The following is an 8562-nucleotide window of genomic DNA, read 5'->3' as shown; positions in this document are numbered from 1 at the left end:
CACACCAAAGCCAATTTCCAGGAAGAAAAAAAAAAAAATCCGGCTTGTTTCTGGACCCGTTGGAGCCGCGGAGCTGGCGCCCAGGGGAGGTCCGGGTGTCTGCGGGAAGGAGAGGAACGAGCAATGAAAAGATGAGCGGGAGACAGAGGAGTTTCACCAACTGCACCCCCTCCTCCCCTCCTGCGGCCTTCCCCCCACTCCAGAGCCCTTCCCTCGCTTCATCCCGCCCCTCTCCCAGCTCGGGCTCGCCTGTAATTGCCTGACAGGAGACTGGGAGGAACAACTTTCCCTCCGAGTGCTCTCCCCGTCCGTCTGTCTGTCTTTCCCGGAGATTCTGCAGGGATCTCCGCGGGAAGGAAGGCGCTGGGAGTCTGCGCCCCGGGCGCGTGGGTGCGGGCGTCGGAGGAAGGGGCGCGGAGGTCGGTGCCAGCCGCGGGGTCTGGCCAGTCCACCTCGCGTGCTCGCTCTGCACCCCTAGAGGGAGAGCTGGGCAGCTCCTGGAGGCGTAGATCCCGCCGCCGCGCAGTGCTGAGCGCCCGGGAGGTGGCGGCGGCTTCTCGCAACTTCAAATCCTGGGGCCCGCGCCCGCGGCGGCTAGGAGCGCAGGGTCACCCCCTGCCACTCCTCATCGCGCCAGCTTGAGACCTGTGGCGGGGAGCCACGGGGCACCCCTGGACGCCTCCGCCCAGAACTGGAGGGCGAGGAGGGGAAAGCCGGGCTGGAGTGGGAGCCGCACCGCGAAGCGGGGAGAAGGGTGGCAGTGTCGCTGCGGTGTGAAGCGAAGTCAGACCGCCTGGGCGGGCGAGGCCGGATTACAGCCCCACGCGGCCTCACTGGCCCGCATCAGGGCGCGCGGCTGGGTGCCGATCGCTCCCGGGTGCCCTCTGCGCGCCGCAGAGGCTTTATTGTTTCCCGAGATTTGGTGCCCGTTCCTCTCGGGCAGAGGGAACAGCGGAGGGGGGAGGTGCTGCGCCTTCCAAGCTGAGGGGCAAGCGCCTCCCGACCCCGCCCAACCTTGTCTGGGAGCCCAGGTGTTAGGGAGGGGTGTGGAAATCAGGGGTCGGGTGACCTCCGTTTCTCTGTGTATCCCGAGGGAGGGAAAGAGGAACGGGGGAGGGGTGCTCTTGGCTGCGCCCTCACAGTGCCCGCTCCCAGCCACAGGCAACGTGCACGCCGGCCCTCGAGCTCCTGCCACCCCCACTTCCCACAGCGGCGCGTGCCCCCAGCCCGCTGGATGCCCCCCAGGCCCATCTCCGAGGGTTTTCCGAGAACTGTTGCAGGAAGCGTGTGTAGATGCGAAAAGCAAGGACATTTCAGGGAACAAACAGGTTGTGGTCACCGATCAGTCCCCAGAGAAGGGTCAAGGCTCACGGGCCACCTCCCAGGGAGTTTGTGGGTAAGGTGAAAAGGTCACACACCTCCTGGGGATTGGCGTCTACACACACAGCCAAAGTGCAGCCTGATTCCTACCTGGCACAAATAGCTGGCCAAAGGGTGGTAGGAATGCTGGCAAGGAGACTCTGGTCAAAGGTTTTGGCGGAAGAAAAAGGGGCGGGCAGGGAGAAAGCCCAAGGCGCGCGGGCGCCAGGCCAGGACTGCGCGCTCGCGGCTCGGGCTGGGCGCAGTGACGCGCGTCCCTCGGGGTGCAGGCGGGTCCCAGGCCAGTGGGGGGTGCACCCGCGGGGCCCGCACTCGCCACTCTCTCGCCCAGGGTCAAGCCTGTCTTCTCCTCCCCACAAGCCCCGGGATTCCCGGTCGCCTAGCTGGAGACTCGGCCCCCCCCGGGAGCCTCCTTCCTCTGCCAGTTTCCTCCTTCTTCTCAGCTGTCGGACCCCTGGAAGGCACGGAGTGGGAAGTGGGTACCGAAGGGCTGGGAGTTAAATGCCTGCGTTGAGCGGAAGAAGCAGTGTTGAAGCAGTGTCGAAGCCGTGGGCAGTCCCGCGCCCAGGCAGGCGGGAGGCGAGACAGGGGCGCCGACCGCACCCAGCGCAGACCCCGGGGGAGCGAGCGCCGCAGAGGCAGCCCGGGCTCTGGGCTACTACCCGCGCAAGTCGCCGCCTCCCCAGGTGCAGCCCCGCCAGTCCCAGCCCCTAGCTGTGCCGGGTGAGAGGCATCATCAGATTTAGGGTGACCTGAAGCGACCTTGGTCCAGGCTCGGAGGGAGAGGCGCCTCTCAGGACCTGGCAGGTTGACAGGGAAGGGGAACCGGGCGGGAGCTGCGGCCACCCGGCCTGGAGTCTCCGAGGCCCGCCTGCGTGCTGGGGGGACCCGGCCTCCGCGCTCGCTCCGGGGCGCCCGTTTGGATCGCTCTGCGCCTCGGCGGGGTGAGCGAGGGGGCACACGCGGGAGACTTGAGCTGTGTTGTTTTTAGAAAACTGCCGCCAATCTCTCTTCCCCTTTCCCTGCTGAGTGTGCATTTCCCAGCCTAGACCCGCCAGGCCAGCAAATAAAGCCACCGGATCATGCACTCCGGAGCGACTGCCCCCACCCCGACCTTGTGCCCACCGCTTCCTACTGCCTTTTCCAAGGGGAATGGCTCCTCCCGCGCCTCAACACACAGAAAACGCCTGCCTCCAGCTGAGCGCTTTTGCCAGCTTTCTCCAACCAGCGAATAAGGGATGCACTATGGACTCAGAAGGAAATGTCATATTTAAGTTCTGCCTCTGATTTCCCTGGTTTTAGCTGATCTGAGGTTTTTCTAGACTCCTCAGTTTCCACACACAGTGCTGGGTAATGGAGCCCTACCGTACTGATTGAGAATTGCCTGCCAGTGGGTTGGTACAGAGCAAATTGTCCTTGCTAACAACCTTTTTCCTTTGCTGTTGGATTCCACTAAGTGGTGAGAGGGGTCAGTTTTAGATTTTTGCAATTCCCCAGCGTGGAGACAGGCCGGCTCTATATGAGAATAAGTGATAGACAGAGGAAGAATTTGGCAGTGTTCCCGGGTTGATTTTATTTTGGTCTCTTGAGCACATTATTCTTCCTGATAGAACAAATCCCTGGACTTGGTAGGACCCAGTTCCAGGGAAGGGAAGAGTACCCTACCGCAGCCCCAGAACGCCCTGCAGAGGCTGTGAGTGGGCAATGCCCAGTTTCCTGGACTCCCACTTAGGGGGTGCTGCAGAAATAGGGCCTTCAGCTGGGGCTCCCTGAGTCAGATTGGAACCGTGGCCCATCAGTAAGAGTAGACTGGGTGGTAACTGCTCCATTCCTTTCATCAGGCTCTCATCCCTTTGTCAGAAATAGATGAAATCGATTGCTCCCAGAAAGCCATTTGAGCCACTAACACCCTCAAAGTACTCTAGATTCATGCAATATGGAGATTCGGGTTTATAGTTCAAAACTGCATCAAGTCTAGTCAAGTTTTTTGAAAACATCAAACCCATATATTTCAGAAAAGCAATACAACACCATATTTTTAGTAGGAGCTAACCTAGTTTTGAAATGTATGAATAGATGAAGTGAAACTGGAAAAACATTAAAAGTTGGAATTTTAATTAACTAGTGTTTAAAATAAGCCTATTAAACATGGTTATTCTGTCAAGTGACTCTGTCACGCAAGGGTGTCATCTGGGCCTCATTTTTGTCCATCTCCTTGATTTGTACTGACAGAGAAGGAAGGAAATAAACAAATGAATCTTCACTTTGATTCTACCTTTTTAGCCTTTTAAAATTTACCTTGAAAATTCATCAAATATTGGAGAAACCACTACCAACTAAAATGTTAAAACAAAGTTACATTTTGAAGTTTTTGTAATACAGTGTTTTTAATAACCAACAAGATGAAGAAAGACAACGTTAAATTTTGAATCACGCTAGATTCAAACCATTTCTAGAGTAGAGGTTATAGCCATATTTGAAAACTATATTATTTGTCAGAGATAACAATATTAAATGATTTTGCCTTCATTGGATTACTTTTAAATTGGGAAAATTAAAATAATTATAACCAACAGAAACACTCATCAAATCAATAAAGACATCATTAGAGAGAACATATTCAAAATTTGAAAGGACTGTTTTAAATAGGGCAATCTTTAAAATATAATTTGAGCAACCAAAATAGAAAAGTGGCTGCCTCTTAATATTTAATCATAGTTTTATGTAAGTAGCTAAAATTTTAAGGGATTTTGAAAGAAATCAATAAAAAATAATTTTAAAATTATCAAACAGTGGCCACAACAGTTAAGAATTGTTGAATTTATTCTCAAAGAATGTGATTTCATTTTGTATTTTTATTAGATGACTCTGGCATTTGCCTGTAGAATGGGTTATGGGTGGCGCAAGGGAAGAAATGAAGAGACCAGTTCTGAAGTAACCATAGTAGAATCTAAAGGAGAACTTCAACAAAGACCTGGCAGTGGAGATTGGAAAAGATGCATTCCAGATGTACTGAGAAAGTCTAACAGGACAGATGGTGGTGGATAAGCCAATGAAGGAGAGGGTGTTACCAACAGTGATGCATAAGACTCAGGCCCTCACCACTGATGGGTACAAGTGCCTTCATGTAAGCAAAGGGACGGTAGCAAAAGGTTAATTTGGAAGGAAGATCATGAATTTGATTGGGGTTAGGTTCAGTTTCCGGTCTTTTGAGAAAATCAAATGAGTTAGGAATTCAGAGGAGATGTTTGGATTGGAGATTTTAAGTTTGTGAGTCACTGACCTGTAGACGATGGCAATTAAAGTAGAAGAAATGGATAAAATTGCTGAGGAAATTTCAGGAGACCCAGGATAGGATGTTAAGGACCCTTTAAAGCCCGGATTGCCACAATGAAGTAACAAAAGACCTTGAGAATGAGCAGCTGGGGAGGTAATTGGAAAACCAGGAGAGCCTATTGCCATGAAGGCCAAGAGGAGGGGGAGTTTCTAAAAGGAAGCTCTGGACAAGAGTGGAACATTATTAAGAGTTCCACTCCAATGAGGACTGGAATGCAATTGGACTTAGTGGTATGATGGTTACTCAGAGTTGACTCTTCCAAGAGTCATTCAGTGGGGCGATGGAGGAACAGGACTAGAGACCAGATTGCAAAGGGCTGAAGTGTCAATAGAAGGTAAAGAAAGAGAGAAAACAAGTAAAGATAAAATTCTTTCTGGAAGTTTCTACTAAGGGGGAGGAAACAGACAATAGCTCTGGAAGGAAGAGGTGTGGAGGGAGGTTGACTTTTTATTTTATTTTATGTTTGCTTTTAAGATAGGGTACTTGTGAACATTCTTGAATGCCAATGGATAGAATCTCGTATTGGGGGATATGTTGACATTAAACTACTGAAAAGGTAATCAGGGTGTTAATTGCCTGGGATGGCAGGAAGGGATACAATCTACTGCCCAGATAGACAGATTTACCATAAGTTGAAAGAGGGACAGCTGCTCTGTTATAGCACTGGGGAAAGAGGAGCTGATGGGTGTGATTACAAGGAGATTTGTCATTTCAGTGGGTGGGTTGGGGGGCAATTTCTCTCTACTCTGGTTTTCTCTGTGAAGTAAGTCATACCTTTGAGTAAGAATGACAGTGGAGGAGAGGAGCTGAAAGTCCCTGGAGAGCAGAAAAAAATTGAAGGGGATGACCAAGCTGACCAAAGAAGCTGTTGTTATCATGTTATTGTTTTGATAACTTCATAGGTTGAAACTTTGAGCTGGGAGTACATTTTCTATAGAATGCATTCTCCTAGAAAAATTGGCTAGTTTTTCATGAAACTCAAAAAAGTCTGCTTAACTCATAAGGAAGTAGTAATATAATATGAATGCTATTACTTCAGCTTTAGTGACTCAAAGTAGGTGTTCTATAAATGTTCCTTTTTAAAAAGAAAATTTTCCAACCATTATTTACAGCACATTAAGGAATGTGTGTATTGATGTGCAGGAAAAGATTCCCCCCAACCAAATAATTCTTTGTGATAATGTCTTCACTTCCTCCCTGCCCTGCATTTTCTTCTTTGTGCTTTATCCTCCTAGAGATAACCAAAGAAGAATTTAAAGTTATCATTTATGTCCTGTACCAGACCTCCACAGACTGGCTTATTTGGATAATTCAAGTGAAATACAACCAGGATGCTTCTGTAGTTTTGCGAAGTCTAGACTCAACATCAATATTGCACACATTTTTCAGATGCGTATGTGATGTTTTGAGTTGTTATACAATTTCCTGCCTTGATATTTCAGACAAATGCATTGGGTAGGTTATCAGAGGGCGTTGTTTTCAACAAAGGCTTTTTCCTTCAATGTATTTTGTTAAAGCATCAGACTGCCAAAGCATCTTGACTTCTATGTAAGGGGTGATACATGAATACTTTTTTGGTTGATTTTCAGCTACAGAATGCACTGCCTTGATGGACTTGCTTTAATCCACACTAAAGCCTATATGACATGAGGAAGTCATGCAGAACAGAATAGGCCTTTCTGGAACTTTTATATCTTAAGAAGTCTTCAGCCTGTTAGTACAACAGGTTACCTTTTGGCAGGCACATTTTCCTCCTGCTCAAATGCTATAAACACCCCAGCAGGGACGATAAATAGCAATGTAGACAGCAAGGGAAAATATTTGTTAAAAGATACTCCTGCACTTTCTCTTTTTGATGTTTCCCCCGTAAGTTTTAGTTGCAGAAACTGGAAAAAATAGAAACGTAAAAGTTGAAACAGCAAAATTATAAAGTGACAGGTGATACAACAAAACATATCAGTTTGTATTTAAAATGTAAAGCGATAAAGCAAGCACACATTGAGACCTTCTAATTAGTATAATTTGCGCTCACAAAGTTCAAAGTGGAACTTGGTATTACCATTCTCTTGCTTCTCTCCCTAACAAGACACAGGTAGCGGAAATGAGGCACATTGAGGGTTCAAATTTGGCAAAACTATGCAGCAATTCTGTGATGGAATAAAACATGGGAAATGGATGTTTTGAAATTGAGTCTGTATCTTAAAGAAAGTGAAAGTAAAACTTTAGAATAAAATAAGGCTAAATCACACACAATTGGTGTATTCTTTTGAAAATTAACAGGAATTTCCATTAGTTTGCATTTTACAAAGTCAAATGGCTTCTTTAAATTCATACTGTGCTATTGTGTCTAGTCTGGCACGTTTCTCTACTGTAGTTCTTTTCTGAATTTTAAACCCCTTTGTGATTTCACAGAGTTAGTAATTACGTTGGGATGTTGGGGCGTGGACTGGATGTAGCTAAACATACTCAGATTTGACTCACATTCAAATGTACTCAAACATTCAAATTTAATGTTGTGTGCCAAAGCAAACTTCTGTCTCATTGATTTTTAAAATTCTCTGGACCTTGATTTGAGAATGTGTGCCTTGGGTTTCAAAACAGTTATCCATCTTAGATAGATTAACTCTGACATCTACATATTTGATACTAGTTCTGATCATGTCAAGTGCATATCTTTCATTATGTAGATAAAGGACAACAACTTGCATGTCACATAAAAGAGGAGGCATGTCTTAAGGTCCTGCGTACATGAGTGAGTGGTGATCCTGGTTTTTCAGTTGCAGTTCAAGAAACACAACTGGATGAGCTTAATGGAAAAAGAGATTAGTGGTCATAACAGGGAAACGTTGGAGTGGACTTGGCTGCAGGCATAGCTGTAACCCTGCTGATTGGTTCAGTGGATGCCAGTCAGCAGGGTGTCTTCTGTGTTTTCATCTGAGCTGGCTTCTTTCTCAAGCAAGTATTCTCCACGCAGTGTCAAAGGTAGTAATGACAGCTCCATAGTTAAGTGGTCCTTCAAGGTCATGATCATTGAGAAAGCGTTCAGGCAGAGGGTGCTTTCTCCCTCAGAGTATGTAATTATCATTAATAAAATTCTGATTTGCTGCAGTTGGATGGTGTGCCCATCCCTGGGCCAGTTAGTTGTCAAGGGAGATGGGTTACTCTTATTTGCCCATCCTGGCTGTGAGCATGAGAACACGTGGTAGACAGAATGCAGACAGGCCATCTCCAAGAGGAAAAGGGAGTCTCTGGATTCTGTGATACAAATAAAGGGTAAAGGACCCCAGGTTGTCAGTGGGAGCAGGTGACCACCATTCAGCAGCCCATTCTCTTGGTTATAGTTAGTTGTTTTCAAGTGAGAGTACAGTTAACTCTTGAACCATACGGGGGTTAGGGGTCCTGACCCCTCCCCTGCACAGTTGAAAATTCACATATAATTTTTTACTCCCCTAAAACTTAGCTAGTAATAGCCTATTGTTGGCCAGAAGCCTTCCCAATAACATCGTCAACTAACACATATCGTGTACACGTATTATATGCTGTGTTCTTACAATGAAGTAAGCTAGAGAAAAGAAAATGTTATTAAGAAAATAAAGAGGAGGAGAAAGTACATTTACTGTTCATGAAGTGGAAGTGGATTATCGTAAAGGTCTTCATCCTCATCATCTGCATAAAGAGTAGACTGAGGAGGAGGAAGAAGAGGAGGGGTTGTTCTTGCTGTCTCAGGAGTGGCAGAGGCAGAATAAAATCTGTAGAGAAGTGAACTTGCAGAGTTCTAACCTGTGTTGTTCAAGGTCAGCTGTACATGTTCTTAGTTTTTGTTTTGGTTGGTGTTAGTGTCTGTC

The sequence above is a fragment of the Rhinopithecus bieti genome, unplaced genomic scaffold, assembly GCF_001698545.2.
Source record: "Rhinopithecus bieti isolate Rb0 unplaced genomic scaffold, ASM169854v2 scaffold_763, whole genome shotgun sequence".
Taxonomy (NCBI): domain Eukaryota; kingdom Metazoa; phylum Chordata; class Mammalia; order Primates; family Cercopithecidae; genus Rhinopithecus; species Rhinopithecus bieti.
The sequence above is the reverse complement of the archived record's forward strand: the minus strand, read 5'-3'. Positions refer to the sequence as shown.